At 34.9% G+C, this 27,527-nt stretch overlaps 1 pseudogene; it reads left to right on the plus strand.

Moving 5' to 3' along the window:
• The first annotated feature begins 744 nt into the window (after positions 1–744).
• Positions 745–27,527, plus strand: part of LOC127541415 (claudin-6-like) — a 40,200-nt pseudogene continuing 13,417 nt past the window's right edge.

Genomic DNA, 27,527 nt, shown 5'->3' on the forward strand with positions numbered 1-27,527 from the left:
GATTGAGTTAGATTCCTCCCACTCATCCAAATTCTTAAGAAAGTACCTTAGATATTCCTGGAAAGTGAATTTATTAATTCCTACTGTCCTATGATACTGCAAAGCAATGATTTTTTAAAAAAAATATAATTTTCCTGAGTCAACGAGATCCTTGAAAGTAGAATTGTTTCTACATTTTTATTTATATCCTCAGAGATTTAGTGAATTGCACATTAATAAATGCTTGTGTAATTGAATCAAGAATTTTAATTTTTGAAGTGCAACAAACCAGCTATCTGTGCTCTTACTCTGGCTTTGTGAGATGGCTCAAACACTGAAAATACTCATTGAGTCTCACTTAAAACATGTTAGCTTTGTGATCCTAAACCATTCACAAACCCTTTCTAGGACTCATTTTCCTCATTTGTCAAATGCAAGTGTTGGATCCAATGGAATCCAAGATATCGATCAGCTTTACTAAGGGAGAACCCACTTATCAAGAAATGAAAGTCAAGGTACTGCTAACAACCAACTTCTCCACACATGTCTCTTCATAGAAATCTTTCCAAAGTCTGAAATTGCTCCTTACTTTCTTATTCTTTGATGAATCTGCTTTTAAAGATACATTATATCATTGGCTCAAAGATTTCAATTGATTAGGAGCTAGTTCTCTCTCCACATGCTCCACATACATTACAATGGTGATTATCAAGAAAACTGGCCCAGGTTTATAAAAGAGTAGGATTACAATTCTATTTTTTCAACATGTTCATTACAGGTAAGTAAAAGGAGGCAATAGTTTCTCCCAAAGATGAAAATTTTCTCTCCTTCCAAAATTTTCTCTCAGAATTTTATCTAGATTTCTCCAACTTATTCTTTCTTTGTATAGATTTTATTCTTTGTATAGATTATATTAAATCTTCAATGTGTGTCAGAACAGAATGTAACCCATTAAAAAAAAAAAAAAAACAGTGGACACAGTGTATCCAAAAAGGATAGCCATGAATTGTACATGGATTATAATGCTTGCTCTATCTAATGGCCCATTTCCTACAGTGTTGTGCATGATGATAATAGGCACAGCTAGGTGTTGTATTGATAGAATGCTAGTCCTAGAGTTAGGAAGACATAAATTTAAATTTTGCTTCAAACATTCATAAACTATATGACCTAAGGGATAGTCATATAGCCTTCAGTTTGTCTCAGTTTGCTCACCTATAAAATGGGGAAAATAATAGCACCTAAAAGGGTTGTTGTAAATATCAAATGAAATAATTATATGTTTAGCTCATTGCCTTGCACATATCAAGCATGTAAATGTTAGTTATTATTATTATTATTAGACATATCTAAGATCATACTCTTTGCATTGCCCCTTCTACACAATTCTTTACTAAGAATGTGTTCTCATTTCTTCATACCAGCATTCATCTCAACAAGGCCCTTCATTGAGAACTTAACCATCTTAACATGGTCCTGTGGTGATGAACAACTTATATCTTCAGAAACTATGCTATTCTCTATAAAATTCACAGTTATATATCTTCACTAGAAAAGAAATTGTGGTTAAAATAGTTTGTGTATTATTTATTTACTTATTTATCTATCTCTTTGTTTACTTGTTTGTTCACTCATTCATTCATTTGTTTATGTGGAGTTTAGAGTTAATAAAAACAAAGCAAATTTATCAAGGTAGCCTCCTCTCTTCCTCCCATTCATTTCTGGATCAAATTAATTGTCTACTAATAATGTCCAAGAAATATTTATTAATAGATGAGTACTATAATTCACACAATTGCATATGTATGGGTGGGCAATAGATTATCTTTATCCAATTTTTTACCCTCCAGTATTGGTAGCTATTTCTTTCATTTTTGAATGAGTATCCATCTCATCTAGGAGACTTTGTCATGATAGTGGGCTCAATTTAATCAACATGGTTTTATCTGCATAGAGGCTATTTTGGTATTCTCATAATAAAGTAAAACATTAAATTTTAGGGAAGAACATACTTTTTTTTTTACAAATAAATATACACTATTAGTAATAAAAAGAAAATGTTACTATATAATTCAAATGTATGCATCTCAAACAAATGTAAATGAAATTACGAAGACATGAAGATTACGTACCCTTCCATGAATCAGAGCAATTGTCACAAAAGAAAGAAATTAGGAAATTGTAAATTGTTACTAGATTATGAGGCAACTAGGTAATATAGTGAACAGAGGACCAGGTTTGGAGTTAGAAGATCTGAGTTCAAATTAGCCTCTGATATTTACTGTCATCCTAAACCAATCACTTAATCTTTGTTTGTCTAAATTTCCTTGTCTGCTAATAATAGCAGCAACTCCAAAGGTGTTTGTAAGGCTCAGATAAGATAACTTGAAACTTCTTGCCTCACACATTTTAAGTATTATATAAATATTTTTGATGATAGTGGTTATTAAATTTTGATCACTTAAAATGTTAGAACTGTAAAAAGAGACCCTAAATATCACTATTCAATCTCTTCATTGAAGAGGAAGTTGAGTCACAGAGAGTTAAGTGACTTAGCTAATTTAAGTGACTAGTTCAGTGATAGAGATAAAAGCAGGACTTTCTTTTCTTGGTTTTAACAACCACTCTACTTTGGAGCTTAATTTCTATTCTAGATTTCATCAGTCAGTGTCCCTGGTCCCATACTGTTGGTACCTGTACCCTATTTACTTTTGTCATCTGGTACTGTTTAGCCCTTTAGGGAAAAAAAAAAAAAAAAACAAACCCAACAACAAAATTTTTAACTTTCATGAAAAGGTCACACTCCTCTGTATAGTATTAATTCATCAAATGATTCCCTTGAGTCTTGATTTTTTTTTTCCTCTCCATATGAATTTTATTATTTATTCTATAAAGTAATTCTTTGATAGCTTCATTGGCATGGCATTCAATAAGTAAATTGATTCAGGTAGTACCTTTATTTTTATTATACTATCTCAGATTACTCATGAGCAATTATTTTTTCCCTAATTATTTAGATCTATTTTTATTTGTGTGAAGTGTTTTATAATTGTGTCAACACAGTTCTTGTATATATATTAGCAAGTGAACTCCCAAGTATTTTTTGCTGTTTGTAGTTATTTTAAATGAAATTTCTCTATTTCTTCCTGTTACTTTTTGTTGATAACAACAACTTATATTATACATTACTTATTATGCCATCCACTGTTCTTAACACTTTGCAATTATTAATTCATTTGATTCTCATAATAACCTTAAAAAATAGATGCTATTTATTCCTATTTTATAGTTGAGAAAACTGAAGTAAAAAAAAAAAAAAAAGGATTAAGACTTTTACTCAGTCACACAGCTAATAAGTATCACAGGCTGGGTCCGAACTCAAATCTTCCTGAATCCAGGTCCAGTGTTCTCTCTACAAGTATGATTATATATATGTTTCTGTATAGGATAAAAGATATTAAACTTAGCATACAACTATACTTCATAGGAATCATGGAAAAAAATAAAAGGCAATCATACAAAAATCAACTTTTTGTGATAGTAAAATATTGGAAACTAAAAGGATGACTACCAATTAGACAATTACTGAGAACATACTTGTTAATTTAGAAAATAATGATGTAAAAAATCTCCTAAGTGGCTGTGTAACCTAGGAAAATTTACAAATTCTCTGCAAGTCACTTTCTTTTTATGTAAGTTTATGGTAGAAGTAATAGAGATTAGATTAAATAATTTTTAATGTTTGTCTGAGATGGTGCTTGAGCAGGTAGATGAGACAGAGAATAGAATGGTTTTTAATAATAACTGGGTTCCAATCTAGCTTTAGACATTTACTAGCTGTATGACTCTGGGAAACTCAATTTACTCTGATTGCTGCAGTTTCCTCATCTGTAAAACGAGTTGGAGAAGGAAATGGCAACTGAATAACAGAAAGGTTTCTCTACATCAAGATGGTTGAAGGAGTAATGGGAAAAGATACTTAGTGAAGCATTTGGAAAAATGAAGTTTAGAATAACACATTTTTTTTTCCCCTTCATTGGTGGTTTAAGATTTGTATTTGCAGAATTGTGAAGACATAGACAAATAATTGTTTTAGTAGTCTTATGATTGTAGAAGGAATAGAATCATCAATAGAGATTTAAATGAAATAAATGAAAAAAAATGAGTGAATGAATTTAAATGAAATAAATTTTAAAATAACTATCAAAAGATTAGATTATGCTCAAAATAATATATTTTGTTATTTACCTATCATTTTGCAAGATTCCTTTAATGTTATTTATATGCAGAAACCAATTTACCAAGAAGAGTCTTTAATTAACATATTTGATATTTTGGAATCCTCTTGAAATTTAAGAAACAGATTTTTTTTTAAAAAAAGAAGAAATGGCATATATAGAGTGCAAACATCACAAATCTCTGTGTCCTCCCTGGTCTATAAATCACCACTTAAGATAAAGAATTTTTTTTTTTTTTATCACTATCATTCCTAGCTGGCATATAAGATATGATCATGAATATAGGTACTTCAATAGCTATAAGGAGTGTGATGCTCATAGAGCTGCCAGATTTGCTTATTTGTATTTTCTTTGTTTCAACTTTTCAGGGTTTAAATTCTTCATATGAGGGCCTATTGACATTTAACTTGGGTGTGTTCCAGTTTCTAGGTAATTAGAATTGTTTATTTAAGGGAGAAAAACTTATAATAATGATGAGCTTTGCTTAAGGATATTTAGTGGTTTTAACCCTGAATTTCCTTGAGTGAGACTGTCATCCTGAATTACTGACCCTGACACTGGGAACTTTGCACTAGCCTTTGGAAAATAGATTCTTTTTTGGGGGGGGGGGGAGGGGATGGGGGAAAATAGTGGCAAGGGTCCCACTGGCATTCTGCAAAGTCTATAGACATCTGTCCAATATAATGTTTTAAAATACATAAAATATAATCACAAAAATAATTTAAAATCATTTTATTGGTTTGAAGATAGAATTATTTCCACCCAAGTTTACCACTTCATGTACATTTATCATTTATCAGCAGATCTCAGGCTAACCATCACTGAATTAGAGGGATTTAAGACTTATCCTAAAATAATTCTTACCAGTTATAAACTGGAACACACTCAAGCTGAACAACATCAAAATAGGATTTTAACCTCCCAAAACTTAAAACTAGAGCAAATCCAAATAAGCAAATCTGGAACCAATCTCTCTGTGTGAACTTTACATTTGCTACAACTATTTAAGTAGTTGTATTCATGGCCTTGGTATGCTAGTTAAGAATGATAGTAATGAAAAATTCCAATTTAAATGTTGGTTTAAATTTAAATTAGGTAAGGACCCAGGGATCTGATATGGAGTTGTGATGTTTACAAATGAGATATGCCAATTTAAAAAAATCTACTATTAAGAAAAATGAAGACTCAATAACTAATCCTGTCTATTAATGTGAATCTAATTAAATTCAATATATAGTTTCTAAGTGCTACACTGGACAAAACATTGTGCTTGAAGGGATGCAAGTCAAACTTGAATTAAGTAAATTTAGGTAAAATCAGTCATGTCCTCATGGTATTTACAGATGATAGAATATTTATCAATAAAATAATACAGTATGTGTATTAGAGTAATAATAATAATTATTGAAATAACAGCAACAACATGGCATAGAAGAATCAACAATCTTGGGTTCAACTCTTGCCTCTATAAATTAGTTGTATGATCCTGAGCAAATAATTGAATGCCTCACATACAATTGTTTTAGCTATAAATGAATGAGTTTTCACAAAAGGAGTTCTCCATATGAATGTAATCACCAGTTTGGATTTATAAACACATAAAAATGTAGAATGATTGATAGCTCATAGAATCCTAAAAACTTCTGAGTCATCATACACATACACATATACATATGAATGTACATACATACATATAAACCATATATATTATTTTGTTGGAATTAGTATAGTTAATATGATCCTATTTTAGAAATAAAGAAATTAAGGCTTGATTTTTTAAAGTGACTTTCCCAGAAAGCAAATGTCAGTCTTGGAATTCTAACCTATTGAAGGAAAAAAGCTAGATGGAAAGAAGACAAGAAGAAAACAAGGAAAAAGGAATGACAGAAGGAAGAAAGGAAGGAAGGAGGGGAAAGAGGAAAGAAGAAAGGAAAAAAGGAAGGAAGGAAGGGAGGAAGGAAGGAAGGAAGGAAAGAAGGAAGGAAAGTAAAGAGGAAGAAAGGAAAGAAGGAAGGGAGGAAGTGAGAGAGAAAGGAAGAAAGAAAAGAAGGAAGGAAGGAAGGGAGGGAGGAAGGAAACTAAAAGAAAGGTAAAATAAGGAAAAACTGACTACATGCCAGTCACCATGCTACGCATGTCCTAAATATTATTTTATAAGCTTCTCACAACTCTAGGGGATAGAGATGACGAATCAAAGAAATAACAGGACTAAGGGGATCTTAAGGAATCCTTAATTTTTTAGTCCTTACATAGAATGCTAGTAGCAACTGGTAAAGTTACAGAGAAACTAGGGTTGATTTGTATGCACATAATAGGGATGATGACTTAAAAATGGGAAGGCTGATGACCCCAGATATAGAAATATAGATGGAAATTCAGTGACTTAGGGAAGGCAAAGCAGAATCCCCTGTATCAAAATATATACATTTTTTTTTTACTTCCATAATCAATTCCAATAAACTTAAGAACATTAGTAGAACTGAGAATTGATCCCATTTTCCATCACCTGTAACCATCTATCATAGTCCAAATATTGCTTTTCATATTTGAAAATGAATAGGATTTCTTATAAGCCTTATAGCAGATCAAAGATCCATGATTTCACATGTCTAAGAATTTTCTTTCATATCATAACCTTGCAACCACAATAGAACCAAACAGATGATAGAATTGCTGAAAGCTCCCCCCCAAAATTACTGTCTGACTTGACAGTGGATTTATCCTATATCTATATTCACTACTCTTTGGCATAAAGACAAGCATATGTCATGGTTCATATGTCCTTTCTAGCTTGGTTGAACCTGCCAAACTTGTGCTCAAATAGCATATGAATCCCCTGCCTCATTCATCTCGCTTCTGAGATCAAAGGGCTCATATGCCATGAGTTCTTAAAAGCCGGCCACAACAACCAGTCATTGATGAAAGGGAAAGAATAGTAGAAGCTAAGTATAAAAAATATTCTCCAATATATTAGTTTATCTGTGAGTTCATCAATGGATATATAAATAATGATATATCTATCTATATCTATATATTTAAATAAGTTGGATAACATTTTGCTAGGAATGTGGGATAATAATTCTATAATTTATCACATAATCCTTGTTAATCCTTGAAAGCTACAAAAAAATGCCATGTATAGATAGTAACTCCATCAATTAACTAGCTATTTTGTTCTGAACATATGATTCTACATTCAGAAAATTTGGTTAAATCTATGACATAAATAAATCCGCACTTAAGAAAGGTACTCTACAAGTAAGTTTTTCCTGTATCATATTTCCATATAAACCTACTGAAATTAATTAGAAGAAATCAAGGCAAGTTAAAACAAACAGATCAAATAATAACTATACTTTATAGAATATGACATAGCTAATACTCTTTGAAATATCATTTAAACCACTTAGTACTCTACAACATGCTTTTCTTAATGTCTGTTCTTCTACAATAACTTCATTTTAAAGTAGAGAAGAACAAGAAAATTCAGTTATAAATGGGGCATTGGAACTCAAGCAAAGGGCCTGAGTTGTGTGTTTTCTTCCACTGAGAAATGAAGACAGAGAAAGAGACAGAGACAAATTTAGAGAGATAGAGAGAAGAAAGGGAGAAATGAAAAAGGGGAAAGGAGATTGATGCTGGGGTAAGGTTAGTAACAGAACTCTGGAAAAATATACTTGGAAAAAAGGATACTTATAACAGGGTGTTTACTCAGTGTAATTGATGAGATAATGGTTCTCTAGTTAACAAATACTTAATACTTAGTATGGGGCTGTAATGGTTCTCTGGTTCACACATACTTAGTATGATGTAATCATACTGAGGTATTTAAAGGCTGAGAGGACTGGAAATGAGACATTCCAGTTTTGATCACCCCCCTGGTGGCTCTCCTGCCTCCTGCACTCCTCCATTAAGATCAAGACTGGGCCAGAATAAAGACTCTAGACTTTATTCCTGACCATTCTTGGAGTATCTATCCTGCTGAGACCAAGACCTATCCAAATGACCTCCAAAAAGCCAGCCTGAACATTACATTTTGGCATCCAAATATAGACTTAAGAACCCACACTCAGCAACTCAACTGACACAATCATAAGTTCAGAGTGAGTAAATTAGTCACTTTCGTTTTTCAACTAAAATGGGGCAAATACTAAGAAAAGAGTCTTCCCCACCCCAAGGGAAGGGTATAGCAAGCATAGTTAGGTTGACAAAGGAGTAAGGTTTGTTGGTAACTTGGGAGCAGATCTTTGAACTCTTATTAGAGCACATCTCCTTGGTTCTCTAAGGAAGAACAATTAGAGCCAAATAAGTGGAAACTAGTGGGAGAACAACGAATTGAATATTACAATGATAATGGTCCTGATTCAATTCCTAAGGAAACATTCTATATATACAACATAATAAAATTGGCTTTAAGGAATCTTACAAGTTTTAAAATAAGGAAAAAGGAGAAAGAGCAGGAGTGGGGGTGGTACTGACAAAGTAGTTGAAAAGCATGAAGAATTGGACGAAAGGAGTTAAATATAATGCTGATGAAATTAAAGAGTGTGGTTCTTCTCAATCAGTACCACCCATGTAGCAGTTTTGTCCATCCCCTATGACACAATTACAAAAGACATTTATTAAAGCTAAAAATGAAGGACAGGCTGTAATATTCTTCTCTAAAATTTAATGTTTTCTTGTTGGGTTTTCCTTGGGGTCTCTGGAGGCAGCTTTTGTTTCAGTTCAATAATCACAAGTGCAGCCAGGGATTAAAATCTGAATCCTTTATTGTCTTCTTCAAAGTCTTGTCTCTTTTCCTGGGGCCTAGTTAACTTTCTTAGAGGCCTATCTCTCTCCTTGTTTCTGAGAGATCCGGCCGCTAGTCCTTTGCCTCTGCCAGCTTCTGCCTCTAGCTTCCTCCAAATGTCTCCAAATCCAAAGGTTTGTGCTTGAGCCTCAACAAGGTGGATGATGGAATGAATCTTTCTCAGCCTCAGAAAGCTTCTAATGAGCTTCTCCTTTCTGGCCCTGACAGCTCCTCCTTATAGGTTCCACACTGAAAATCACTAGAAAATCATTATTTGTTGTAGGATTAATCAATGCTAAACTAGATTTAACCATTGTCTCCTCAATTCCACTTAGTACCTTGTTTCAGGTTCTGGCCTATAGCATCTCCTTGTAGGATCAGATCAATCATATTGAATCATGCTAAATTAGATAATTACTGTCTCTATCAATTCCATTGTCTTAGTACCTTGTAAGAATCCTAACATCTCCCACTTTCTTTTGTTTTAGAACATAGGTAGTTATGACCTCCCTGACTTCTCAAGGAGGTGAGAACCCCAACATAGAGGGTGATCACACCTTCCCTAACTGCTCAAAAAGAGGTGAAAACACCATAAAAGGAGGTGGTCACACCCTCTCTCAAAAAGGAAATGGGCAATCAAATCAGATTAGCAGGTTTTTGAACAGGTATACATAAATCCATAAAGATGGGAGGTATTACACATAATTACATAAATTACATAAGCACATAGTAATATAACACAGGCTAGTAGTGATTAACAAATAGCATGAATCAACATGAGGAATTATACATGTCCATACATCCTAGAAATAGTCCAAAATCAATCTATTGTCCATTAGTTCATGTGCCAGGAATCCAATAATTCCTGCAAATTTTGAAGTACTGAATATCTCATCAAAAATTTTTCATCTCAAGGAATCCAACCGCTGGTTTTCAAGTCCTGAAACAGTCTCATTATCAGCCATACTCTTTCAGTGTCAATTTTTTTTTTTTTTAGATCTTCTCCTTTGTTTTGAGGTTTTCATCTTTTTTCTGTCTCTCTCCACATGCTCGTTATCATCCATCTGTTTCCTTCTCCACCTGTAGAGATACAAGCAAACCCTTTCTCCCAAACAGTTAACCTATCTAGTCCCTTCTATTTACCACTTTCTAGATTTCTCCTCCTCACCTGGCAATTACATTGGAGCTGTTTGCACTGGACACTGCCCTGTTGGTTTAAAAAGCCTGTATTCTCCCCAATTGTAATCCCTTTTTTATTGCTTTTTCTGCCAGTTGATCATGTAATCCCCTTCTCTCATCTGATTGCTTTTTTTCTGATAGAACACATCAGAGTCCTGAACTTCTAAAGACTCTGGATGTAACCTCAGCTGCCATCATGCCCCACCTGCCTTTTGAATGAGGTCTTGGAGCTAGACCCTATCTCTCATTTCCCTGGATCAATCTACATTCTGAAGCCCAGTGGAAGCTTTCGGCCATAAGGTTTTGGGTCTTCTCTCAACCTGTCTTCTTACTCTATCTCTGTACCTACACTGGACTCTCAGATGTCCTATTTTTCCACACTGAAAACATTGATGAGTTTATCTAGAAGTCCCTTGCCAAGAGGAACCCTGTCTTCCCATGTTCATCATAGTCTGGGTATAATAAGCATTTGTGCCCACTGTGGCACAGTGTCTTATGATCTCCTCTAAAGGAGCATCTTTGTGTAGTCCCCATAGAATTCTTCTGCAAACCTCACTGGCATTTTCCTTAGCCAGTTGTCTTATCATTATTTCTGTAACTGCATTTTCTTCAATGGTTCTTGTGACAGCTGTTTGCAAACTTCCCACAAAATCCACAAAGGGTTCATTGGAACCTTGCTTTATTTTTGTGAAGGCTTCCCCTTGATCTTTCCCTGGAAGTGTGCCTCAAGCTTTTATAGCAGCAGTAGCAATTAGTTCATAAACTCCTATGGGGTAATTAATCTGTTCTGAATTCTCTGCATATTAACTTTCACATGTTAGTTGGTCATAGGTGACTTGTATATTAACTCCTGGTTGCCTATTTCATTGGATTTGAATCCTATATAATTTATGATGTTCCAAAAGCCACAACAAGTTTTGCCCTGGTTCTAAACATGTCCTTGCTATGGATTTCTAATCACAAAAGGTTAAGATTTCATAAGCCAAATTATGTAGTAACATCTTGACATAAGACGATATAGCCCCATAAAGAGTGCAATCTTTTTTCAAATCCTTGATTTTTTCCAAATCAAAAGGAATGTATCTTCTCCTTTTTTTGACCTGAAGAGTCAAGCTCTTCAATCACAGGGTATGCCTTTATTAAATCAGATACATCCTGTCCTTCATTTTTTGCCTTAACCAGTGCTTTTTTGTAATCTTGTCAGAGGCTGCTTCATAGGTGGTGCTGAGTGTGTTACTGCTTTTCCCTTCCTCCTTCTCCCTCCACCCATGAAGGGTTAATTGAGGTAGGTAGGTCAGGGGATGGGGAATGACCTAATTTCTCCTGCTGTGAAGCACCACTCTTAAAATTGTACTAAACTCCATTCTTTGTCCTTTTCACCTAGTTTATTTGGACTTTCCCCCTCCTGCTCTTTCTTTTTATAACTTATATAATTTCCTAAAGCCAGTTGTATTAAATTATATGTATAAAGTGTATCTTTGGAAATTGAGTCAGGTCCATTTTCATTGTAGAATTGACATAGTTGCTCTTCTATTAATTTCCATTCCTCTAGATCCAATTCTTTTTCCATAGAGAGCCAAGGAGATATATACTGTGCAGTTTCTAAAAATTCAATAATCTGCTCCCAAATTATAATCAAACCTTGCTTTTCATAAGTCTGACAATGCTCTCTACACATTTTCCTTGAATTTGAAAAGAAGGCTGTTTTCTAAACATCTGTCTCATTTTAGCTGAAATACTACTTTAGCCCTTAACAAAGTTTCCTTGTTGTACTCACCCTAATTTCTGGGTCACAGATGAAGGTTCTTGGTCTTGCGTTCTGGCACCAAAATGTAATATTCTTCTCTAAAATATAATTTGTTCTGAGACCAGGTTTCATTGGGGACTTCTGGAGGCAGCCTTAGTTTCAGTTTAGTATAATTACCCCAAATGCAGCCAGGAGTTAAAGTCCAAATCCTTTATTGTCTCATTCAGTCTTATCTCCTTCAATGGGACTTAGCTAGCTTTTCTTAGAGGCTTTCTGTAGTCTTAGTTCCGAGAGCTTAAGCTTCCTTTTCTGGCTTGTGAATGTCCTCAACTGAATCCTAGCTGAGGCTCTGAGAGCTTCTAGTGGGCTTGTCCTTTTTGACAAGGGCCTTTCTGAGGCTCTGAGAGCTCCTCCCTTATATGTTCCACACTAAGTATACATCAATCATTATATCATGGGAAACCTATATTTGTTGTAGGATTAAATCAGTGCTAAATTAGATTTAACCAATGTCTCTCAATTCTACTTAGTACCTTGTTTCAAGTTCTGGCCCGTAACATCTCCTTGTAGGATCAAATCAATCATACTATACCATGTAATTTTAGATAATTATTGTCTCTATCAATTCCACTGTCTTGTAAGAATCCTATCACAGGCTAAAAATGAAGCATACCCTGTGATTGAAAAGTTTGACTCTTCAGGTAAAGAAAAAAAGAAGATACACTCCATTTAATCTAGAAATTCTCAAAGATCTGAAAAAGACTTACACTCTTTATGGGTTTACATCATCTTATGTTAAGATGTTATTAAAGAATTCGGCTTTTAAAGTTTTAATCTGTAATGATTGGACATCTACAATACGCATATATTTAGAAACCTGGAAATAACTTGTTATGGCTTTCTGAGTGTAGCAAACGCTGTAGAATACAAGTCCCATGAAATAGACAACCTGGACTTAAATATACCCATCATCTTTGATCAACTAGCAGGCTTAGGTCTTTATGCAGACACTTTAGCGCAGATTAATTACTCCTTGACAGCATATGAGCAAATTGCTTCTGCTGCTATCAAAGCATGGGGCACCCTCCCAGGAAGACAAGATAGAGGGGAAGCTTTCATGAAAATAGAGCAAGGTCCAAATGAACCTTTTGCTGATTTCATGGGACATCTGCAGACAACTATCATACAAAATATTGATGAAAATGTAGCAACAGAAATTATGATAAGACAATTTGCTCAAGAAAATGCTAATGAGGTTTGCAGAAGAATTATGCTTGGACCACATAAGGATGCTCCTTTAGATGAGATCATAAGATGCTGTGCCACAGTGAGCTCAAATGCCTTTTATACCCAAGCTATAACTCAGATTTTTTAAGATCTGAACATGGGAAGACAGAGTTCCTTTTGGCAAAGAACTTCCAGAGAGACTCATCATTGCTTTCAATGTGGTAAAGTAGAGTATCTGAAAGCTCAATATAATTGATGAGATAATGGTTCTCTAGTTCACATATACTTAGTGTGCTGTAATGATATAATCATACTGAGATGTGGGTAAGACATTTGATGGGAGAAATATATTACATGATCAATCAGCCAAAAAGGAACCTGATGGGGAAAAGAGATTATAATTGGTGAGGATAGAGATGTATGCAGCTGGGACTACTGAGATATCCCCTGGAAAGGTGAAATCTGTCCTTGTTTAGCCTATGGATCCTTTGCCTCCTTTGCCTAGGACTTTCAGGTCCTATTTTTGATGGAAAATCAAAGGCAGATAGCCTTCTAACAATCTTAGCCAATACTCTGTTATTTCAGGCAGCTCAAAAATCTCATCCTAAATATCATAAAGCTGCTTGAGCTTTATGTTTGCAATTTGGGATAATAAAAGAGGAAGCTAGGAGTATAGCAAGTACAGCTTGCCTTTCTTTCTGTGCTCCTATGCTCCCTTCAGGGTAGAACCCTTGTGGTTTGAGACCCAATGAAATTTGGCAAATGTATGTGACCTATTATAAGATGTAATCTGCTGAAACTGAGCAGATGCACTGAGGTTCGGACATGCAAGCACTTAAGGCTAATTACCAATTGGACAATACTCTATTAGCATTTGCTTTGGAAATGGTCCGCCCCAACATTCTGTGCTGGCTTGATCTGTTGGCCTATAGAGAGATTTGGAGGAGGGATTACAGGGTGGATTGAGAAAGCCAGAGTGATGCCTTACCAGATTGGTGTTGCCATTCCTCTCACATTCACAAAGAGTAAAGATCAAGGACTTTCACTTATCCTGACTCTGGCTGATTCTAAACTATCCTGGTTCATAACATGGTCATGACAATAAATCTTTTGGTCGTCTGTTTTTTATCCATGTTGTAGTAGACACTTTTTTAGGATTTACTTTTGCAATACAAGCAGCCAAAGAGATAGCCCGAGTGGTCACTGAATTCCTTATTCAAGCTTTTGCAATTATGAGTGTTCCACAAGCAATAAAACCAGATAATGGGCCTGCATATACTTCTAAACATTTTACACACTTTTGTGCACAGTATCAGATTTTACACACAACTGGCATACCCTTTAACCCTCAAGAACAGGCAATAGTAGAGAGGAGAAAAAGAGACATTTATACCCATATCATATGGGACAGATAATAGGCCCATTATCATGACCAAGTCATGTATTAACATGACTTATGGACATGTATAATTCCTCATGTTGATTCATATTGTTTGTTACATCACTACTAGCCTATGTTATATTACTATGTGCTTGTATAATACCTCCCATGTTAATGGATTTATATCTGTTTCAATTACCCTTCAGCCCAGAGGAAACCTGCTAACAATATCTGGTTTGACTCCCCATTTCCTTTTGGTGTTCTCACCTCCATTCCTGAGAAGTCAGGGAAGGCATAACCAGCTGTGTTCTAAAACAAAAGAAAGCTAGGGATGTAGAGGGCTGAAACTCTGGAAAAGTATATTTGAAACAAGGATACTTACAACAGGGTGTTTACCCAGTGTAATTGATGAGATAATGGTTCTCTAGTTCACATAGATTTAGTGTGCTGTAATGATATAATCATACTGAGGTATTTAAGGACTGAGAGGACTGGAAGTAAGACATTCCATTTTTGACCATCCTCCTGGTGGCTCTCCTGCCTTCTGCACTCCTCTACTAAGAAAGACTGGGCTAAAATAAAGACTCTATACTCTATTCTTGACCATTCTTGTGGTATGTATCCTACTGAGACCAAGACTTGTCTGAAAGACCTCTAGAAAGTTAGCCCAAACATTACACAGGGGGGGGATAGGAATAAGGGAAGAAGATAGAGGGATAAACAGTTGATGAGACATAACATTTGAGAAGTAGGGATAGCTTTTCATTGGTGAGAGCAAAAATGAAGTTGATGATGCAAAAAAAAAAAAATTGAGTAACAGAAATGGAGTAGTCAGGATCTTGTACTGATGATCTCAACTTTTTCAATGAAGTAGAAGTGTCAGACATATAACCTACATATGGAATCTGGGAGTCTCATTGGTTACAAAAAGAGAAAGGAGGATCATTTAAACAGTCTCTGAGGAAAATATGAAAATTGCTTATTAAATAGCAGTTATGACTCAGATAAAGTTATGTATCAATAAAACTGAATGAAATCAGTTCAACTTAGCAATTTTTTCCACTGATACTAACCTGAGAGCAAGGGTAGAGAAATTTGATAGTGAGTCATGAAGAATATTAGGGATGACGATTTGTAGGTTAGGAATTGGTGTGGGTCAGGGAGATAAGAAAGATAATTATCTATTAAGATAGTGAATGAAACATTAAATACCACATAGGTCTATGTTAAGACAAAGATTGCATAAGAGAGAAGGAACAGAACATAAAATATTTTAAGCCATTCCAAGTCTTTTATTTCTTCTTTTAAGACAATGAACATCATGATACATCTGAGTGTTAGTGAGAAAGTGAGCATGGTAAAAGGAAAAATGTCCAAAGCATGGAGTTTCAAGGTGGGAAATTTTTTTAGAAAGGCTGAGGAATATTTTTTTTTTTAAATTTTATTTTATTTAATAATAACTTTGTATTGACAGAATCCATGCCAGGATAATTTTTACACGACATTATCCCTTGCAATCACTTATGTTTCGTTTTTTCCCCTCCCTCTCTTTTCCCCACCCCCCCAGGATGGCAAGCAGTCCTATATATGTTAAATATGTTGCAGTATATCCTAGATACAATACATATTTGCAGAACCGAACAGTTCTCTTGTTGCACAGGGAGAATTGGATTCAGAAGGTAAAAATAACTCGGGAAGAAAATCAAAAATGCAAATAGTTCACATTCATTTCCCAGTATTCCTTCTTTGGGTGTAGCTGTTTCTGTCCATCATTTCTCCAATGAAACTCAGTTAAGTCTCTTTGTCAGAGAAATCCACTTCCATCAGAATACATCCTCATACAATATCGTTGTCGAAGTGTATAATGATCTCCTGGTTCTGCTCATCTCACTTAGCATCAGTCCATGTAGGTCTCTCCAAGCCTCTCTGTATTCATCCTGCTGGTCATTCCTTACAGAGCAATAATATTCCATAACATTCATATACCACAATTTACCCAGCCATTCTCCAATTGATGGGCATCCATTCATTTTCCAGTTTCTAGCCACTACAAACAGGGCTGCTACAAACATTTTGGCACATACAGGTCCCCTTCCCTTTTTTAGTATCTCTTTGGGGTATAAGCCCAATAGAAACACTGCTGGATCAAAGGGTATGCACAGTTTGATAACTTTTTGGGCATAATTCCAGATCGCTCTCCAGAATGGCTGGATTCGTTCACAACTCCACCAACAATGCATCAGTGTCCCCGTTTTCCCGCATCCCCTCCAACATTCATCATTATTTTTTCCTGTCATCTTAGCCAATCTGACAGGTGTGTAGTGATATCTCAGACTTGTCTTAATTTGCATTTCTCTGATCAATAGTGATTTGGAACACTCTTTCATGTGAGTGGTAATAGTTTCAATTTCTTCATCTGAAAATTGTCTGTTCATATCCTTTGACCATTTATCAATTGGAGAATGGCTTGATTTTTTATAAATTTGAGTCAGTTCTCTATATATTTTGGAAATGAGGCCTTTATCAGAACCTTTAATTGTAAAGATGTTTTCCCAGTTTGTTACTTCCCTACTAATCTTGTTTGCATTCGTTCTGTTTGTACAAAGGCTTTTTAATTTGATATAATCAAAATTTTCTATTTTGTGATTGGTAATGGTCTCTAGTTCATCTTTGGTCACAAATTTCTTTCTCCTCCACAAGTCTGAGAGATAAACTATCCTATGTTCCTCTAATTTATTTATAATCTCGTTCTTTATGCCTAGGTCATGGACCCATTTTGATCTTATCTTGGTATGTGGTGTTAAGTGTGGGTCCTTGCCTAATTTCTGCCATACTAATTTCCAGTTATCCCAGCAGTTTTTATCAAATAATGAAATCTTATCCCAAAATTTAGAATCTTTGGGTTTGTCAAACACTAGATTGCTATAGTTGACTATTCTGTCTTGTGAACCTAACCTTTTCCACTGATCAACTAATCTATTTCTAAGCCAATACCAGATGGTTTTGGTGACTGCTGCTTTATAATATAATTTTAGATCAGGTACAGCTAGACCACCTTCATTTGATTTTGTTTTCATTAATTCCCTTGAGATTCTCGACTTTTTATTGTTCCATATGAATTTTGTTGTTATTTTTTCTAAATCATTAAAATATTTTCTTGGAAGTCTGATTGGTATAGCACTAAATAAATAGATTAGTTTAGGGAGTATTGTCATCTTTATTATATTTGCTCGGCCTATCCAAGAGCACTTAATATTTTTCCAATTATTTAAGTCTGACTTTATTTGTGTGAAAACTTTTTTGTAATTTTGCTCATATAATTCCTGACTTTCCTTTGGTAGGTAGATTCCCAAATATTTTATGCTATCAACAGTTATTTTGAATGGAATTTCTCTTTGTATCTCTTGCTCTTGGATTTTGTTGGTGGTGTATAAGAATGCTGAGGATTTATGGGGATTTATTTTGTATCCTGCTACTTTGCTAAAATTATGAATTATTTCTAATAGCTTTTTAGTAGAATCTCTGGGTTTTTCTAGGTATACCATCATGTCATCTGCAAAGAGTGATAGTTTGGTTTCCTCATTGCCTACTCTAATTCCTTTAATATCTTTCTCGACTCTTATTGCAGAGGCCAGTGTTTCTAATACAATATTGAATAATAATGGTGATAGTGGGCAACCTTGCTTCACTCCAGATCTTACCGGGAAAGGTTCCAGTTTTTCCCCATTGCATATGATGCTTACTGAAGGTTTAAAATATATGCTCCTAACTATTTTAAGGAAAAGACCTTTTATTCCTATGCTCTCAAGTGTTTTTATTAGGAATGGCTGTTGGATTTTATCAAATGCTTTTTCTGCATCTATTGAGATGATCATATGGTTTTTGTTTGGTTGGTTGTTGATATAGTCAATTATGTTAATAGTTTTCCTAATATTGAACCAGCCCTGCATTCCTGGTATAAATCCTACTTGGTCATAGTGTATTATCCTGGGGATGATTTTCTGTAATCTTTTTGCTAATATTTTATTTAAGATTTTAGCATCAATATTCATTAGGGAGATTGGTCTATAATTTTCTTTCTCTGTTTTCAGCCTACCTGGTTTAGGTATCAATACCATGTCTGTGTCATAAAAGGAGTTTGGTAGGACTCCTTCAATCCCTACTTCTTCAAATAGTTTATTTAGCATTGGAGTTAATTGATCTTTAAATGTTTGATAGAATTCAGATGTAAATCCATCTGGTCCTGGGGTTTTTTTCTTAGGGAGTTGATTGATAGTTTGTTCTATTTCTTTTTCTGAGATAGGAGTGTTTAGGATATTTACTTCTTCCTCTGTTAGTTTAGGCAAGCTATATTTTTGGAGGTATTCTTCTATTTCATTTAAGTTGTCGAATTTATTGGCGTAAAGTTGGGCAAAGTAACTCCTAATTATTGCTCTAATTTCCTCTTCGTTAGTGGTGAGTTCTCCCTTTTCATTTTTAAGACTAACAATTTGATTTTCCTCTTTCCTTTTTTTAATCAGATTTACTAAGGGTTTGTCTATTTTGTTGGTTTTTTCATAGAACCAACTCTTAGTTTTATTAATCAATTCAATAGTTTTTTTACTTTCAATTTTATTGATCTCTCCTTTTATTTTTTGAATTTCAAGTTTAGTGTTTGATTGGGGGTTTTTAATTTGTTCCTTTTCTAGCATTTTTAGTTGCAAGCCCAATTCATTGACCTTCTCTTTCTCTATTTTATACAAATAGGCCTCTAGAGATATGAGATTTCCCCTTATTACCGCTTTGGCTGCATCCCATACATTTTGGTATGATGTCTCATTATTATCATTTTCTTGGATGAAGTTATTAATTATGTCTATAATTTGCTGTTTCACCCAATCATTCTTTAGTATGAGATTATTTAGTTTCCAATTATTTTTTGGTCTACTTTCCTGTGGCTTTTTATTGAATGTAATTTTCAATGCATCATGGTCTGAAAAGGATGCATTCACTATTTCTGCCTTACTGCATTTGAGTTTGAGGTTTTTATGTCCTAATATATGATCAATTTTTGTATAAGTTCCATGAACTGCTGAAAAGAAGGTGTACTCCTTTCTGTCCCCATTACATTTTCTCCAGAGATCTATCATATCTAATTTTTCTAGTATTCTATTTATCTCTTTGACTTCTTTCTTATTTATTTTGTGGTTTGATTTATCTAATTCTGAGAGTGCAAGGTTGAGATCTCCCACTATTATAGTTTTACTGTCTATTTCTTCTTGCAGCTCTCTTAATTTCTCTTTTAAGAATTTAGATGCTACACTACTTGGTGCATATATATTTAATATAGATACTCCTTCATTATTCATTCTACCCTTTAGCAAGATATAGTGCCCTTCCTTATCTCTTTTGATTAGATCAATTTTTGCTTTAGCTTGATCTGAGATCAGGATGGCTACCCCTGCTTTTTTGGCTTCACCTGAAGCATAGTAGGTTTTGCTCCAACCTTTTACCTTTAACCTGCATGTATCACCCCGCTTCAGGTGTGTTTCCTGTATACAACATATTGTAGGATTCTGGCTTTTAATCCATTCTGCTAACCGCTTCCTCTTTATAGAGGAGTTTACCCCGTTCACATTTATGGTTAAAATGACCAATTCTGTATTACTTGCCATCTTGTTAACCCCGGTTTATGCTTTTCTCCATTCTTTCCCCTTTCCCTCCCTTCCCAGTATTAAGCTTGTGAGCTCCCCTTGCTTCTCACAGCCCTCCCTTTTTCAGTATCCCTCCCCCCCCCCTTAGAGTTCCCCCCCCAACTTGCCCCTTTCCCTCCCAGTTACCGTATTCCCTTCCACTTAGCTTATTCCTTCCTTTTTCACTTTTCCCTTCTCACTTTTCAATGAGGTGGGAGAAGTTTCACCATAGATTGAATATGTCTAAAATTCTTCTCTTAATGCCAATTCTGAAAGCAGTAAAATACTCACTATTTTCATCCCTCTCCATTCTTTCTCTCAGATATACTAGGTTTTCTTTGCCTCTTCATGAAATGTAGTACCCCCACTTTCCCTTTTTTCTAGTACAATGTCCTTTCCACATCTAGTTTCTAGAACAAGGTATACATGTATTCTTTATACATCTTTACAGCCGAAATATAGTTCCCAAGATTAATCTTTACCTTTTTAGATTTCTCTTGAGTTCTGTGCTTGTAGATCAAATTTTTTGTTAAGTTCTGGCTTTTTCATCAGAAATAGATGAAATTCGCTTATTTCGTTGAATGTCCATCTTCTTCCCTGGAAAAAGATGCTCAATCTCGCTGGGTAAGTTATTTTTGGTTGCATACCAAGTTCCTTAGCCTTTCGGAATATCATATTCCAGGCCCTTCGATCCTTTAATGTGGATGCTGCCAGATCCTGGGTGATCCTTATTATGGCTCCTTGATACTTGAATTGGGTTTTTCTAGCCGCTTGCAGTATTTTTTCCTTTGCCTGAGGGTTCTGGCATTTGGCCACTATATTCCTTGGTGTTTTGATTTTAGGATCCCTTTCAGTAGGGGATCGATGAATTCTTTCAATGTCTATTTTACCTTCTGTTTCTATGACTTCTGGGCAGTTCTCTTTGATAATTTCCTGGAAGATAGTGTCCAGGCTCTTTTTTTCATCATTCTTTTCTGGGAGTCCAATGATTCTCAGATTGTCTCTCCTGGATCTGTTTTCCAGGTCTGTTGTCTTCCCCAGAAGGTATTTCACATCCTTTTCCATTGTTTGATTTTTTTGGATTTGCTTGACTGATTCTTCTTGTCTCCTCGAGTCATTCAATTCCAATTGTTCGACCCTGATTTTCAGTGAGGTATTTTCTTCACTCACTTTTTTAAGATCTTTTTCTAATTGTCCAATTGAGTTCTTTTGTTCTGTGGAATTTTTTTCCATTTCACCAATTTTGTTTTCCAGTTCACCAATCCTATTTTTCAAGGATTTGGTTTCTTTATCCACTCTCTCTTTAACTGACTTCTCCAGGCTCTTTTGCCAAGCCTCCCTCTCCTTTTGCAGAGCCTCCCTCTCCTTTTGCCAAGTCTCCCTCTCCTTTTGCAAAGCCTCCTTCCCCTTTTGCAGAGCCTCCCTCTCCTTTTCCCATTTTTCTTCTAGCTCCCTTGTGAGAGCCTTTTTAATTTCCTCCATGAGATTCATCTGTGCTGAGGGACATATGGTCTCCTCCTTTGGGGATTCACCTGGGGACTGTTTGTTTTTAGTCTCCTCAGGGTTTGGAGTCTGCTCTTTATCTGTATAAAAGCTGTCCAGGGTTAAATTCTTTTTCAGTTTCTTGCTCATTCTGTCTATTTATCAAAGACAAACTATCAAAGAAACAGAAGGAAAAAAACCCCTTGAATGGAGGCTGCTTTCTTTGGGGGAGGGGCAGGGTATTCGTGAGGCACGGGTCCTACTGTGCTATGGCGCCTGCGCGCTGAGATCCGAGCGCTCTGAGATCCGAGCGGGCTAAGACACTGTGGGGGAGGGGTGGCCAGGTCCCGAGAGACTCCAGCTGTTTGGGGTTGTATTCTTCACCCCAGGTGTTTTTAGCTTCTCTGCTGGGCTGCTGACTTGCTCCTGTAGCAAAGCTCTCCCCGCAGAGACGGCTGCGATCGCACCCCACCCCCTCTCCGCTCTACCCGGTTCTGAGCTGCTATCTGTGCTCTGGTTGCAGCTGCTGCCCACAGACTGCTTCCAAATACCGTCCCCGCCCTCACGCAAAAACAGACCTTTCTTGACGAGTCTCAAGGATGGTTTCTCTTGGTAAGTAATTGTATGGTTTTTTTTCAGTCGAGCATTAATTCAGAGGCATGAAATGAAATGAATAGTGAGAGAAAAACACGGAGGTTACACACAGAAGTGTATTTCCTCTCCGCCATCTTGGCCGGAAGTCTCCCGCTGAGGACTATTTGATTGAGATATGACAGAAGAAGAAGTTGTTAGAATTGAGAATAAGGAGCTCTATTATTAGACCACCAGATTTGTCAATATAAATACTGACATGCTAAAATAATTGCTGGGGCCTTAATACTCAAGTTGTTGAAAGAGTTGGGGAAAGCCCCTGAAGGTTGGTTTTTTAACAGTGCCAAGGCTGAGAAGAGGGTTGTTGCCATAAGAGGACTTCTTGATGCTTAGACAAAGGGCTTTGAGTGATCGGAGGGCAGGGATCAGAGAATCACAGATTTCAAGCTATTGGAAAACTTAGTGATTATCTAATCCCATCCCCTTCATTTTCCTAACAAAAAGAGATTGAACAATAACCAACTCTTGAAGAAAAAATTTCCAAAGCCATTTGAATTTATATTCAAATTCTACCAAACATTTAAAGAAAAATTAATCCCAACAATATGTAACTATTTGGCAAAATAGGGTAAGAAAGCATCTTACCAAATTCCTTTTAAGACACAATTATGGTGCTGATACCTAAACCAGGTAGAGTCATAACAGAAAAAGAAAATTATAGACCAATTTCTCTAATGAATATTGGTGAAAAAATTTAAATAAAATATTAGCAAAGAGATTATAGCAAATTATCATCAGGATAACACTCCATGACCATGTAGGATCTATACCAGGAATGCAGGGCTGATTTAATATTAGAGTAGATATTAGCACAATTGACTATATCATTAACCAAACTAACAAAAATCATATGATTATCTCTGAAAAAATCCAATAACCATTCCTATCAAAAACACTAGAGAGCATAGGAATAAGTGAAATTTTCCTTAAAATGATCACTATTTAAAACTATCAGCAACCATCATATGTAATGGGAATGAATTAGAACCATTCCCAATAAGATCAGAAATGAAATAAGATTGCCCACTATTACCATTACTATTCAATATTGTATTAGAAATGTTAGCTTTAGCAATAAGAAAAGTAAAAAAAAAAAAAAAAAATTAAAGGAATTAGAGTCAGTAATGAAGTAACCAAATTATCACTCTTTGCAGATCATATGATGGTATATTTAGAGAATCCTAGAGAATCAATTACAAATCTACTAGAAACAACTCACAATTTTAGCAAAGTTTCAGGATACAAAATAAATCCACATAAGTCACCAGCATTTCTATATGTTACCAATAAGTCCAGCAACAAGAATACAAAGAGAAATTCCATTTAAAATAACTATAGATAATATATCTATCTGCTAAGACAAAGTCAGGAACTATATTAACACAATTACAAAATGCTTTTCACACAAATAAAATCAGATATGATCTCTTGGGAAAATATCAAGTGCTTATGGGTAGGCTGAGCTTATATAATAAAAATACTACCTAAATTAATACACTTTATTCAGTCCCAAACCAGCCAAACTCCCAAGAAATTTTACAGAGCTACAAAAAATAAAAACAAAGTTCAACTGGAAGAACAAAAGGTCAAGAATTTCAAGGGAATTAATGAAAAAAATTGCAATTGAAGGTGGCCTAGGTTTACCTGATCTAAAATTATATTATAAAGCAGAGGTCATCAAAACCATTTGGTACTGGATAAGAAATACAGTAGTCAATCCATGGAATAGGTTAGGTTCATAAGACACAATAGTCAAGGACTATAAGAATCTAGAGTTTATCATCTAAAAACTCCAGCTTCTGGGATAAGAACTCAGTATGTGACAAAAATTGCTGGGAAAATTGGAAATTAATGTGGCAGAAATTAGGCATTGACCTACACCTAACACTCTTTACCAAGATAAGGTCGAAATATATTTGTGATTTCAACATTAAGCAAATTAGAAGAAAAAAAAATAGTCTACCTCTTAGATATGTGAAGCAGGAAGGAATTTGTGGCCTAAAAAACCTAAGAGTACATTATGGGATTGCAACATGTATAATTTTGATTATATTAAGTTAAAAAGTTTTTGTACAAACAACCAATGCAAACAAGATTAGAAGGGAAGCAGAAAGCTGGGGGGAAAATTTTATATCCAAGGGTTCTAATAAAGAGCTTATTTCTAAAATATATAGAGAATTGACTTAAATTTATAAGAAGAAAAAAACATTCTCCAACTGATAAATGGCCAAAGGATTTCAACAGACAATTTTCAGGTAAAGAAATTGAAATTATTTCTAGTTGTATAAAAAAGTACTCTAAATCACTATTGAGCAGAGAAACACAATTAAGATAAATCTGTGGTATCACTACACACCTCTCAGAATAGCTGAGATAATAATAAATGTTGGAGGGGATGTGGGAAAACTGGGACACAACTACATTGTTAGTGGAGTTCTGAACTGGCCCAACCACTCTGGAGAGCAATATGGAACTATGCCCCAAGGGCTTTCAAACTGTGCACACCTTTGATTCAGCAGTGTCTATTCTGAGCCTATATCCCAAAGAGATCACAAAAAAGGGGAAAAGACCCACATATACAAAAATGTTTGTAGCAATCCTTTTTGGAGTGACAAGGAATTGGAAAATCAGTGGATACCCATCAGTTGGGCAATAGCTGAAAAAGTTTTAGTATGTGAATGTTATGAAATATTATTGTTCTATTAGAAATGATTAGCAGGATGATTTCAGAAAGGCCTGGAGAGACTTACATGAACTGATGCTAAATGAGGTGAGTAGAACCAAGAAAATATTGTATGTAGCAACAAGATTATATGATGATCAATTGTGATGGAAGAGACTCTTTTCAACAGCAAGGTAATTCAGGCCAGTTTCAATGAACTTGTGATGGACAGAACTATCTGCATCCAGAGAGAGGATTGAGGGGACTAAGTGTGAGTCACAACATAGTATTTTCACTTTTTTTGTTATTTACTTGTATTTTCTGTTCTTTCTCATTTTTTCCCCTTTTTCATATGATTTTTCTTGTGCAGCATGATAATTGTGAAAAAATATATGTAGAAGAATTGCACGTGTTTACATGTTTGATTTCTGCCTAGAGGAGTAGGTGAGGAGAGGAACACAAGGTTTTGTAAGGGTGAATGTTGAAAACTATTTATGCATATATTTTGACAACAAAAGGCTTCAAATAATAAAAAAAAAAATAAAGTTTCAACAAAATTTTCAAGGTAACAAGTAATAAACAGCAGAGCAGCTACTTTGATTCCAAACCCAGAATATGCTTCTAATTTCTTTAATCCCCCAAAGCAGTAGAAGCTGAGATTTAGGGAAGGAACAATATAAAGCACACCAGTAAAGACTGCCAGAAAATAAATTATTCTTTTAAAAAAATGTTTCTGCTAAATTGATGACAAAGAAGTATTTTTTTTCTTTTAACTTGAAGATGTTAGAGAGCATGCTGACAAAATATCAAGGAAAATAGAAAAGAAGAACAATGAAACAGACAAGATAAAGGAGACTCAGAATTAATAGAATTCAACATTCAATAAATCTGAAGATATAAATTGTTTAGAAATAGAATTTTCTATATGAAAAATGAAAAGTATGCTGGCAGAATTTACATATTAGTTTTCCCAAAAGTCTGCCCACTTATTGAATCAATGAAGCATTTATTTTACTATGTACAAAATATAGAATAGAGAAGTGAGACAGTCCCTGATCTCAAGAAACTCAGATTCTAATGAGGAAGAAAAGACATTTAAGAGACAAATGAGATAGAAAGGTCCCATGGTCCCTAAGAGTGAAAGAATACAGATGGCAATACCTTTTCTTTAATGTCATTTCCCACCGATAAAATCACTCCAGTTTCTGATACTGAATCAATGGACAATGACAAGAAATCTGGTGACAAAACTTTCTTGCTCTGATCTTCAAAAGATGTGGCTGTAGCACCTGTAAGGGTCATAGCTATATTTCTAACGGGGCTGCTTCCAAGGATGATGACTTTGGACATTTTGCTGAAAATGGGCTTATCCCCCTGGTTACTTGCTTTATATATTTTGCCTAATTTGTAGACATATCAATTCTTGCAGGTAATAAAGATATTGATACATGATAGGATGGTTCTTTTGTCTTTGATGATGAAATTCATTATTAATCTCTGCCCTCCTAAAGCCTTCTCCCTGCCATTGTCATGACATCTCCTCTGTATGTCTATGCCCTCCGACTTTTCCAAATGTCAGTTATATTTAAGAGAATGATTCCCTTTTTCTTGAGATAGGATGAGTGGTTTTTCTAACTAGAAAGACCAAATTTTTGCTGCTTATGACTATTGTAAGATTTCCATTTTGATTTATAAAATATCTCTCATAAAAGAATGCCTTTGCAATTTCAAATATGTGTTTACTGGCCTAGGCACATGCTCTCACAAGAATGTAAAATAAATGAAATCCTTTCAGGATTGATCAGTGTGTCTGAAAAAAAAAATCTCTCTTCTAACATAAAAATAAGATTTCTCCCTTTCTTTGACCTTATTTCACTCTTCCTCTTCCATTTTTTTAGAGGCAATCTTTTTCTCTTAAGAACACAGGAATTATTTTCCTTTCATTGTTTGCCTTTTACTTGATTAGAGTATTTCTCATATTCCATCTACATTATTTTTCTCCCTTATGCACTCTTCCATTCTATCATTTAGTGTCCTAAAAGTGCTGATTCACTTGCAGACAAGATTTTATGATGCTTAATGTCATATTTTCTTCTACTTTCATGAGATAGTACCTCATTGTGTACTTTTGCAAAGAATCTCTTAATGGTTTCTTTGATGTTGTTTTGTTGCTTATGTCTTTGATTCCTGAGTTTTTTTTTTTTTTTTTACCTTTCCCATATTGCTGTTGAACACAATATTTGTAAAGGAATATCTAAGTTTTTCAAGAGGTCCCAGTTTAATTGAGAACAGAATCATTCAGTGAATAAGGCTTGGTGACAATTGAGATAAAGAATCTCCTCTTTTGCCTAGTCCAAATAAAATTTAAATAAAGAAAAAAATAATGAATTAATCTGGGAGGGGAAGACCTCCAGATTTCTGGCCAAAACAGAGAGAGGACTGTGGGAACTGTATGTGGATTATAACATAACATTCTCACTCTCTTTGTTGTTCACCTGCATTTTGTTTCCTTACTCATTT

The sequence above is a fragment of the Antechinus flavipes genome, chromosome 6 (genome assembly GCF_016432865.1).
Source record: "Antechinus flavipes isolate AdamAnt ecotype Samford, QLD, Australia chromosome 6, AdamAnt_v2, whole genome shotgun sequence".
NCBI classification, from domain to species: Eukaryota; Metazoa; Chordata; class Mammalia; order Dasyuromorphia; family Dasyuridae; genus Antechinus; species Antechinus flavipes.